Source organism: Oncorhynchus keta, chromosome 2 (genome assembly GCF_023373465.1).
Source record: "Oncorhynchus keta strain PuntledgeMale-10-30-2019 chromosome 2, Oket_V2, whole genome shotgun sequence".
NCBI lineage: Eukaryota > Metazoa > Chordata > Actinopteri > Salmoniformes > Salmonidae > Oncorhynchus > Oncorhynchus keta.
Window position 1 is genome coordinate 15,712,010 of NC_068422.1, and position 11,345 is coordinate 15,723,354.

Genomic DNA, 11,345 nt, shown 5'->3' on the forward strand with positions numbered 1-11,345 from the left:
TGTTTTTCTCCTGTTCCTACCTGTTTCTCCCTGTTCCTACCTGTTTCTCCCTGTTCCTACTTGTTTCTCCTTGTTTTCCCTTTTCCTAACAGTTTCTCCCTGTTTCTACTTGTTTCTCCCTGTTCCTCCCTGTTTCTCCCCGTTCCTACCTGTTTCTCCCTGTTTCTCCCTGTTCCTACCTGTTCCTACCTGTTTCTCCCTGTTTCTCCGTTTTCCTACCTGTTTCTCCCTGGTCCTACCTGTTTCTCCCTGTTCCTACCTGTTTCTCCCCGTTCCTACCTGTTTCTCCCCGTTTCTCCCTGTTCCTACCTGTTTCTCCCTGTTTCTCCGTTTTCCAACATGCTCCTACTTGTTTCTCCCTGTTCCTACTTGTTTGTCCCTGTTTTGCTACTTGTTTCTCCTTGTTTCTCCCTGTTCCTAACTGTTTCTCCCTATTCCTACCTGTTCCTACCTGTTTCTCCCTGTTTCTCCGTTTTCCTACTTGTTTCTCCTTGTTTCTCCCTGTTCCTACTTGTTTCTCCATGTTTCTCAATTTTTCGACCTGTTCCTACTTGTTTCTCCCTGTTCCTACTTGTTTCTCCCTGTTTCTCCCTGTTCCTACCTGTTTCTCCCTGTTCCTACCTGTTTCTCCCTGTTCCCACCTGTTTATCCTTGTTTCTCCCTGTTCCTACCTGTTTCTCCCTGTTCCAACCTGTTTCTCCCTGTTGCTACCTGTTTCTCCCTGGTCCTACTTGATTATCCTTGTTTCTTCCTGTTCCTACCTGTTTTTCTCCCTGTTCCTACCTGTTTCTCCCTGTTCCTACCTGTTTCTCCCTGTTCCTACTTGTTTCTCCTTGTTTTTCCCTGTTCCTACTTGTTTCTCCCTGTTCCTACCTGTTTCTCCCCGTTCCTACCTGTTTCTCCCTGTTTCTCCCTGTTTCTCCCTGTTCCTACCTGTTTCTCCCTTTTCCTACCTGTTTCTCCCTGTTTCTCCGTTTTCCTACCTGTTTCTCCCTGTTCCTACCTGTTTCTCCCTGTTCCTACCTGTTTCTCCCCGTTCCTACCTGTTTCTCCCTGTTTCTCCGTTTTCCTACCTGTTTCTCCCTGTTCCTACCTGTTTCTCCCTGGTCCTACTTGTTTGTCCCTGTTTTCCTACTTGTTTCTCCTTGTTTCTCCCTGTTCCTACTTGTTTCTCCATGTTTCTCAATTTTCCTACCTGTTCCTACTTGTTTCTCCCTGTTCCTACTTGTTTCTCCCTGTTCCTACTTGTTTCTCCCTGTTTCTACTTGTTTCTCCTTGTTTCTCCTGTTCCTAACTGTTTCTCCCTGTTCCTACCTGTTTCTCCCTGTTTCTACTTGTTTCTCCCTGATCCTACTTGTTTATCCCTGTTTCTCCCTGTTCCTACCTGTTTCTCCCTGTTCCTACTTGTTTCTCCCTGTTTCTCCCTGTTCCTACCTATTTCTCCCTGTTCCTACTTGTTTCTCCCTGTTTCTCCTTGTTTCTCCTTGTTTTCTCCTGTTCCTACCTGTTTCTCCCTGTTCCTACCTGTTTCTCCCTGATCCTACTTGTTTCTCCTTGTTTTCCCTGTTCCAACCTGTTTCTCCCTGTTCCTACCTGTTTCTCCCCGTTCCTACCTGTTTCTCCCTGTTTCTCCCTGTTCCTACCTGTTTCTCCCTGTTCCTACCTGTTTCTCCCTGTTTCTCTGTTTTCCTACCTGTTTCTCCCTGTTCCTACCTGTTTCTCCCCGTTCCTACCTGTTTCTCCCTGTTCCTACCTGTTTCTCCCTGTTTCTCCATTTTCCAACCTGCTCCTACTTGTTTCTCCTGGTCCTACTTGTTTGTCCCTGTTTTCCTACTTGTTTCTCCTTGTTTCTCCCTGTTCCTACTTGTTTCTCCATGTTTCTCAATTTTCCTACCTGTTCCTACTTGTTTCTCCCTGTTCCTACTTGTTTCTCCCTGTTTCTACTTGTTTCTCCCTGTTCCTACTTGTTTCTCCTTGTTTCTCCCTGTTCCTAACTGTTTCTCCCTGTTCCTACCTGTTTCTCCCTGTTTCTACTTGTTTCTCCCTGTTTCTACTTTTTTCTCCCTGTTTCTCCCTGTTCCTACCTGTTTCTCCCTGTTCCTACTTGTTTCTCCCTGTTCCTACCTATTTCTCCCTGTTCCTACCTGTTTCTCCGATTTCCTACCTGTTTCTCCCTGTTCCTACTTGTTTCTCCCTGTTTCTCCATGTTCCTACCTGTTCCTACTTGTTTCTCCCTGTTGCTACTTGTTTCTCCCTGTTCCTACTTGTTTATCCTTGCTTCTCCCTGTTCCTACCTGTTTCTCCCTGTTCCTACCTGTTTCTCCCTGTTCCTACGTGTTTCTCCCTGTTCCTACCTGTTTCTCCCTGTTTCTACTGGTTTCTCCTTATTTCTCCCTGTTCCTACTTGTTTCTCCCTGTTTCTCCCTGTTCCTACCTGTTTCTCCCTGTTCCTACCTGTTTCTCCCTGTTCCCACCTGTTTATCCTTGTTTCTCCCTGTTCCTACCTGTTTCTCCCTGTTCCAACCTGTTTCTCCCTGTTGCTACCTGTTTCTCCCTGGTCCTACTTGATTATCCTTGTTTCTTCCTGTTCCTACCTGTTTTCTCCCTGTTCCTACCTGTTTCTCCCTGTTTCTACCTGTTTCTCCCTGTTCCTACTTGTTTCTCCTTGTTTTTCCCTGTTCCTACCTGTTTCTCCCTGTTCCTACCTATTTCTCCCTGTTCCTACTTGTTTCTCCGTTTTCCTACCTGTTTCTCCCTGTTCCTACTTGTTTCTCCCTGTTTCTCCATGTTCCTACCTGTTCCTAATTGTTTCTCCCTGTTGCTACTTGTTTCTCCCTGTTCCTACTTGTTTCTCCTTGCTTCTCCCTGTTCCTACCTGTTTCTCCCTGTTCCTACCTGTTTCTCCCTGTTCCTACGTGTTTCTCCCTGTTCCTACCTGTTTCTCCCTGTTTCTACTTGTTTCTCCTTATTTCTCCCTGTTCCTACTTGTTTCTCCCTGTTTCTCCCTGTTCCTACCTGTTTCTCCCTGTTCCTACCTGTTTCTCCCTGTTCCCACCTGTTTATCCTTGTTTCTCCCTGTTCCTACCTGTTTCTCCCTGTTCCAACCTGTTTCTCCCTGTTGCTACCTGTTTCTCCCTGGTCCTACTTGATTATCCTTGTTTCTTCCTGTTCCTACCTGTTTTTCTCCCTGTTCCTACCTGTTTCTCCCTGTTCCTACCTGTTTCTCCCTGTTCCTACTTGTTTCTCCTTGTTTTCCTTTTCCTAACAGTTTCTCCCTGTTTCTACTTGTTTCTCCCTGTTCCTCCCTGTTTCTCCCCGTTCCTACCTGTTTCTCCCTGTTTCTCCCTGTTCCTACCTGTTCCTACCTGTTTCTCCCTGTTTCTCCGTTTTCCTACCTGTTTCTCCCTGGTCCTACCTGTTTCTCCCTGTTCCTACCTGTTTCTCCCCGTTCCTACCTGTTTCTCCCCGTTTCTCCCTGTTCCTACCTGTTTCTCCCTGTTTCTCCGTTTTCCAACATGCTCCTCCTACTTGTTTCTCCCTGTTCCTACTTGTTTGTCCCTGTTTTGCTACTTGTTTCTCCTTGTTTCTCCCTGTTCCTAACTGTTTCTCCCTATTCCTACCTGTTCCTACCTGTTTCTCCCTGTTTCTCCGTTTTCCTACTTGTTTCTCCTTGTTTCTCCCTGTTCCTACTTGTTTCTCCATGTTTCTCAATTTTTCGACCTGTTCCTACTTGTTTCTCCCTGTTTTCCTACTTGTTTCTCCCTGTTCCAACCTGTTTCTCCCTGTTGCTACCTGTTTCTCCCTGGTCCTACTTGATTATCCTTGTTTCTTCCTGTTCCTACCTGTTTTCTCCCTGTTCCTACCTGTTTCTCCTGTTCATACCTGTTTCTCCCTGTTCCTACTTGTTTCTCCTTGTTTTTCCCTGTTCCTACTTGTTTCTCCCTGTTCCTACCTGTTTCTCCCCGTTCCTACCTGTTTCTCCCTGTTTCTCCCTGTTTCTCCCTGTTCCTACCTGTTTCTCCCTTTTCCTACCTGTTTCTCCCTGTTTCTCCGTTTTCCTACCTGTTTCTCCCTGTTCCTACCTGTTTCTCCCTGTTCCTACCTGTTTCTCCCCGTTCCTACCTGTTTCTCCCTGTTTCTCCGTTTTCCTACCTGTTTCTCCCTGTTCCTACCTGTTTCTCCCTGGTCCTACTTGTTTGTCCCTGTTTTCCTACTTGTTTCTCCTTGTTTCTCCCTGTTCCTACTTGTTTCTCCATGTTTCTCAATTTTCCTACCTGTTCCTACTTGTTTCTCCCTGTTCCTACTTGTTTCTCCCTGTTTCTACTTGTTTCTCCCTGTTTCTACTTGTTTCTCCTTGTTTCTCCCTGTTCCTAACTGTTTCTCCCTGTTCCTACCTGTTTCTCCCTGTTTCTACTTGTTTCTCCCTGATCCTACTTGTTTATCCCTGTTTCTCCCTGTTCCTACCTGTTTCTCCCTGTTCCTACTTGTTTCTCCCTGTTTCTCCCTGTTCCTACCTATTTCTCCCTGTTCCTACTTGTTTCTCCCTGTTTCTCCTTGTTTCTCCTTGTTTTTCTCCCTGTTCCTACCTGTTTCTCCCTGTTCCTACCTGTTTCTCCCTGATCCTACTTGTTTCTCCTTGTTTTCCCTGTTCCAACCTGTTTCTCCCTGTTCCTACCTGTTTCTCCCCGTTCCTACCTGTTTCTCCCTGTTTCTCCCTGTTCCTACCTGTTTCTCCCTGTTCCTACCTGTTTCTCCCTGTTTCTCTGTTTTCCTACCTGTTTCTCCCTGTTCCTACCTGTTTCTCCCCGTTCCTACCTGTTTCTCCCTGTTCCTACCTGTTTCTCCCTGTTTCTCCATTTTCCAACCTGCTCCTACTTGTTTCTCCCTGGTCCTACTTGTTTGTCCCTGTTTTCCTACTTGTTTCTCCTTGTTTCTCCCTGTTCCTACTTGTTTCTCCATGTTTCTCAATTTTCCTACCTGTTCCTACTTGTTTCTCCCTGTTCCTACTTGTTTCTCCCTGTTTCTACTTGTTTCTCCTGTTCCTACTTGTTTCTCCTTGTTTCTCCTGTTCCTAACTGTTTCTCCCTGTTCCTACCTGTTTCTCCCTGTTTCTACTTGTTTCTCCCTGTTTCTACTTTTTTCTCCCTGTTTCTCCCTGTTCCTACCTGTTTCTCCCTGTTCCTACTTGTTTCTCCCTGTTTCTCCCTGTTCCTACCTATTTCTCCCTGTTCCTACCTGTTTCTCCGATTTCCTACCTGTTTCTCCCTGTTCCTACTTGTTTCTCCCTGTTTCTCCATGTTCCTACCTGTTCCTACTTGTTTCTCCCTGTTGCTACTTGTTTCTCCCTGTTCCTACTTGTTTATCCTTGCTTCTCCCTGTTCCTACCTGTTTCTCCCTGTTCCTACCTGTTTCTCCCTGTTCCTACGTGTTTCTCCCTGTTCCTACCTGTTTCTCCCTGTTTCTACTGGTTTCTCCTTATTTCTCCCTGTTCCTACTTGTTTCTCCCTGTTTCTCCCTGTTCCTACCTGTTTCTCCCTGTTCCTACCTGTTTCTCCCTGTTTCTACTTGTTTCTCCCTGTTTCTACTTTTTTCTCCCTGTTTCTCCCTGTTGCTACATGTTTCTCCCTGGTCCTACTTGATTATCCTTGTTTCTTCCTGTTCCTACCTGTTTTTCTCCCTGTTCCTACCTGTTTCTCCCTGTTCCTACCTGTTTCTCCCTGTTCCTACTTGTTTCTCCTTGTTTTTCCCTGTTCCTACCTGTTTCTCCCTGTTCCTACCTATTTCTCCCTGTTCCTACTTGTTTCTCCGTTTTCCTACCTGTTTCTCCCTGTTCCTACTTGTTTCTCCCTGTTTCTCCATGTTCCTACCTGTTCCTAATTGTTTCTCCCTGTTGCTACTTGTTTCTCCCTGTTCCTACTTGTTTCTCCTTGCTTCTCCCTGTTCCTACCTGTTTCTCCCTGTTCCTACCTGTTTCTCCCTGTTCCTACGTGTTTCTCCCTGTTCCTACCTGTTTCTCCCTGTTTCTACTTGTTTCTCCTTATTTCTCCCTGTTCCTACTTGTTTCTCCCCGTTTCTCCCTGTTCCTACCTGTTTCTCACTGTTCCTACCTGTTTCTCCCTGTTCCCACCTGTTTATCCTTGTTTCTCCCTGTTCCTACCTGTTTCTCCCTGTTCCAACCTGTTTCTCCTGTTGCTACCTGTTTCTCCCTGGTCCTACTTGATTATCCTTGTTTCTTCCTGTTCCTACCTGTTTTTCTCCCTGTTCCTACCTGTTTCTCCCTGTTCCTACCTGTTTCTCCCTGTTCCTACTTGTTTCTCCTTGTTTTCCCTTTTCCTAACAGTTTCTCCCTGTTTCTACTTGTTTCTCCCTGTTCCTCCCTGTTTCTCCCCGTTCCTACCTGTTTCTCCCTGTTTCTCCCTGTTCCTACCTGTTCCTACCTGTTTCTCCCTGTTTCTCCGTTTTCCTACCTGTTTCTCCCTGGTCCTACCTGTTTCTCCCTGTTCCTACCTGTTTCTCCCCGTTCCTACCTGTTTCTCCCCGTTTCTCCCTGTTCCTACCTGTTTCTCCCTGTTTCTCCGTTTTCCAACATGCTCCTCCTACTTGTTTCTCCTGTTCCTACTTGTTTGTCCCTGTTTTGCTACTTGTTTCTCCTTGTTTCTCCCTGTTCTAACTGTTTCTCCCTATTCCTACCTGTTCCTACCTGTTTCTCCCTGTTTCTCCGTTTTCCTACTTGTTTCTCCTTGTTTCTCCCTGTTCCTACTTGTTTCTCCATGTTTCTCAATTTTTCGACCTGTTCCTACTTGTTTCTCCCTGTTTTCCTACTTGTTTCTCCCTGTTCCTACCTGTTTCTCCCTGTTCCTACCTGTTTCTCCCTGTTTCTACTTGTTTCTCCTGTTCCTACTTGTTTCTCCCTGTTCCTACCTGTTTCTCCCTGTTCCTACTTGTTTCTCCCTGTTTCTCCCTGTTCCTACCTATTTCTCCCTGTTCCTACCTGTTTCTCCGTTTTCCTACCTGTTTCTCCCTGTTCCTACTTGTTCCTACTTGTTTCTCCCTGTTTCTCCCTGTTCCTACCTGTTCCTACCTGTTTCTCCCTGTTCCCACCTGTTTATCCTTCTTTCTCCCTGTTCCTACCTGTTTCTCCCTGTTCCAACCTGTTTCTCCCTGTTGCTACCTGTTTCTCCCTGGTCCTACTTGATTATCCTTGTTTCTTCCTGTTCCTACCTGTTTTTCTCCCTGTTCCTACCTGTTTCTCCCTGTTCCTACCTGTTTCTCCCTGTTTCTACTTGTTTCTCCTTGTTTTTCCCTGTTCCTACCTGTTTCTCCCTGTTTCTACTTGTTTCTCCCTGTTTCTCCCTGTTCCTACCTATTTCTCCCTATTCCTACCTGTTTCTCCGTTTTCCTACCTGTTTCTCACTGTTCCTACTTGTTTCTCCCTGTTTCTCCATGTTCCTACCTGTTCCTACTTGTTTCTCCCTGTTTCTACTTGTTTCTCCCTGTTCCTACCTGTTTCTCCCTGTTCCTACCTGTTTCTCCCTGTTTCTACTTGTTTCTCCTTATTTCTCCCTGTTCCTACTTGTTTCTCCCTGTTTCTCCCTGTTCCTACCTGTTTCTCCCTGTTCCTACCTGTTTCTCCCTGTTCCCACCTGTTTATCCTTGTTTCTCCCTGTTCCTACCTGTTTCTCCCTGTTCCAACCTGTTTCTCCCTGTTGCTACCTGTTTCTCCCTGGTCCTACTTGATTATCCTTGTTTCTTCCTGTTCCTACCTGTTTTCTCCCTGTTCCTACCTGTTTCTCCCTGTTCATACCTGTTTCTCCCTGTTCCTACTTGTTTCTCCTTGTTTTTCCCTGTTCCTACTTGTTTCTCCCTGTTCCTACCTGTTTCTCCCCGTTCCTACCTGTTTCTCCCTGTTTCTCCCTGTTCCTACCTGTTTCTCCTTTTCCTACCTGTTTCTCCCTGTTTCTCCGTTTTCCTACCTGTTTCTCCCTGTTCCTACCTGTTTCTCCCTGTTCCTACCTGTTTCTCCCCGTTCCTACCTGTTTCTCCCTGTTTCTCCGTTTTCCTACCTGTTTCTCCCTGTTCCTACCTGTTTCTCCCTGGTCCTACTTGTTTGTCCCTGTTTTCCTACTTGTTTCTCCTTGTTTCTCCCTGTTCCTACTTGTTTCTCCATGTTTCTCAATTTTCCTACCTGTTCCTACTTGTTTCTCCCTGTTCCTACTTGTTTCTCCCTGTTTCTACTTGTTTCTCCCTGTTTCTACTTGTTTCTCCTTGTTTCTCCCTGTTCCTAACTGTTTCTCCCTGTTCCTACCTGTTTCTCCCTGTTTCTACTTGTTTCTCCCTGATCCTACTTGTTTCTCCCTGTTTCTCCCTGTTCCTACCTGTTTCTCCCTGTTCCTACTTGTTTCTCCCTGTTTCTCCCTGTTCCTACCTATTTCTCCCTGTTCCTACCTGTTTCTCCGTTTTCCTACCTGTTTCTCCCTGTTCCTACTTGTTTCTCCCTGTTTCTCCTTGTTTCTCCTTGTTTTTCTCCCTGTTCCTACCTGATTCTCCCTGTTCCTACCTGTTTCTCCCTGATCCTACTTGTTTCTCCTTGTTTTCCCTGTTCCTACTTGTTTCTCCCTGTTCCTACCTGTTTCTCCCCGTTCCTACCTGTTTCTCCCTGTTTCTCCCTGTTCCTACCTGTTTCTCCCTGTTCCTACCTGTTTCTCCCTGTTTCTCTGTTTTCCTACCTGTTTCTCCCTGTTCCTACCTGTTTCTCCCCGTTCCTACCTGTTTCTCCTGTTTCTCCCTGTTCCTACCTGTTTCTCCCTGTTTCTCCATTTTCCAACCTGCTCCTACTTGTTTCTCCCTGGTCCTACTTGTTTGTCCCTGTTTTCCTACTTGTTTCTCCTTGTTTCTCCCTGTTCCTACTTGTTTCTCCTTGTTTCTCCCTGTTCCTAACTGTTTCTCCTGTTCCTACCTGTTTCTCCCTGTTTCTACTTGTTTCTCCCTGTTTCTACTTTTTTCTCCCTGTTTCTCCCTGTTCCTACCTGTTTCTCCCTGTTCCTACTTGTTTCTCCCTGTTTCTCCTGTTCCTACCTATTTCTCCCTGTTCCTACCTGTTTCTCCGATTTCCTACCTGTTTCTCCCTGTTCCTACTTGTTTCTCCTGTTTCTCCATGTTCCTACCTGTTCCTACTTGTTTCTCCCTGTTGCTACTTGTTTCTCCCTGTTCCTACTTGTTTATCCTTGCTTCTCCCTGTTCCTACCTGTTTCTCCCTGTTCCTACCTGTTTCTCCCTGTTCCTACGTGTTTCTCCCTGTTCCTACCTGTTTCTCCCTGTTTCTACTGGTTTCTCCTTATTTCTCCCTGTTCCTACTTGTTTCTCCCTGTTTCTCCCTGTTCCTACCTGTTTCTCCCTGTTCCTACCTGTTTCTCCCTGTTCCCACCTGTTTATCCTTGTTTCTCCCTGTTCCTACCTGTTTCTCCCTGTTCCAACCTGTTTCTCCCTGTTGCTACCTGTTTCTCCCTGGTCCTACTTGATTATCCTTGTTTCTTCCTGTTCCTACCTGTTTTTCTCCCTGTTCCTACCTGTTTCTCCCTGTTTCTACCTGTTTCTCCCTGTTCCTACTTGTTTCTCCTTGTTTTTCCTGTTCCTACCTGTTTCTCCCTGTTCCTACCTATTTCTCCCTGTTCCTACTTGTTTCTCCGTTTTCCTACCTGTTTCTCCCTGTTCCTACTTGTTTCTCCCTGTTTCTCCATGTTCCTACCTGTTCCTAATTGTTTCTCCCTGTTGCTACTTGTTTCTCCCTGTTCCTACTTGTTTCTCCTTGCTTCTCCCTGTTCCTACCTGTTTCTCCCTGTTCCTACCTGTTTCTCCCTGTTCCTACGTGTTTCTCCCTGTTCCTACCTGTTTCTCCTGTTTCTACTTGTTTCTCCTTATTTCTCCCTGTTCCTACTTGTTTCTCCCCGTTTCTCCCTGTTCCTACCTGTTTCTCACTGTTCCTACCTGTTTCTCCCTGTTCCCACCTGTTTATCCTTGTTTCTCCCTGTTCCTACCTGTTTCTCCCTGTTCCAACCTGTTTCTCCCTGTTGCTACCTGTTTCTCCCTGGTCCTACTTGATTATCCTTGTTTCTTCCTGTTCCTACCTGTTTTTCTCCCTGTTCCTACCTGTTTCTCCCTGTTCCTACCTGTTTCTCCCTGTTCCTACTTGTTTCTCCTTGTTTTTCCCTGTTCCTAACTGTTTCTCCCTGTTTCTACTTGTTTCTCCCTGTTCCTCCCTGTTTCTCCCCGTTCCTACCTGTTTCTCCCTGTTTCTCCCTGTTCCTACCTGTTCCTACCTGTTTCTCCCTGTTTCTCCGTTTTCCTACCTGTTTCTCCCTGGTCCTACCTGTTTCTCCCTGTTCCTACCTGTTTCTCCCCGTTCCTACCTGTTTCTCCCCGTTTCTCCCTGTTCCTACCTGTTTCTCCCTGTTTCTCCGTTTTCCAACATGCTCCTACTTGTTTCTCCCTGTTCCTACTTGTTTGTCCCTGTTTTACTACTTGTTTCTCCTTGTTTCTCCCTGTTCCTAACTGTTTCTCCCTATTCCTACCTGTTCCTACCTGTTTCTCCCTGTTTCTCCGTTTTCCTACCTGTTTCTCCCTGTTCCTACCTGCTTCTCCCTGTTCCTACCTGTTTCTCCCTGTCTCTTCCTGTTCCTACCTGTTTCTCCTTGTTTCTCCCTGCTCCAGGTGTCTGTGTGGGTATGTGCGTGCATCCATTATTTAAAAGAATGCTCCCTGCCCCAGGAACCAGCTCAAGGTTGTCTTCACCCTTTCTCTTTTTCTGATGGTGTATCTCTCTCTCTCCTCCTTCCTTTCTCTCTCATTAGAGCGTGAGCTCCCCATTCTTCAAGTATGAAAAAGAGACTGTGTAGCAGTTTTTTGTAGCAACCTTTTTCAATGGGGGCTATTAATCTGTATGCCAGCTAGGGCATGGTGCATGTTATGCTATCTCCATAAATGTATTAGCTGTCTCAACTAACTGAAGTAGCAGATGGACAACCTTCACTTCTCGTCGGTTTGACTAATGTTCCACTAGAACATGTTATTTTTGATGGAGAAGATTTTACCCCTCTTGAACATCTCTGGAGAGACCTGAAAATAGCTTGAGAGGATCTGCAGAGAAGAATGGGAGAAACTCCCCAAATTCAGGTGTGCCAACCTTGTAGCATCATACCCAAGAAGCATTGAGGCTGTAATCACTGCCAAATGTGCTGCAACAAAGTACTGAGTAAAGGGTCTGAATACTTGTGTGATATATATATATATATATTTATTTTTTTTAAATACGTTTTCAAACATTTCTAAAAATCTGTTTTTGCTTTGTC

At 45.8% G+C, this 11,345-nt stretch overlaps 1 long non-coding RNA gene across 1 annotated transcript; it reads right to left on the reverse strand.

The window, feature by feature from the left end:
- Positions 1-5,551: 5,551 nt before the first annotated feature.
- LOC127910077 (uncharacterized) lies at positions 5,552-7,913 on the reverse strand. The gene is made up of 3 exons (XR_008073890.1): positions 7,785-7,913; positions 7,132-7,243; positions 5,552-6,157 (listed from the first exon to the last, which is right to left on the reverse strand). It is a non-coding gene; the product is annotated as an uncharacterized LOC127910077 (long non-coding RNA).
- Positions 7,914-11,345: the final 3,432 nt, after the last annotated feature.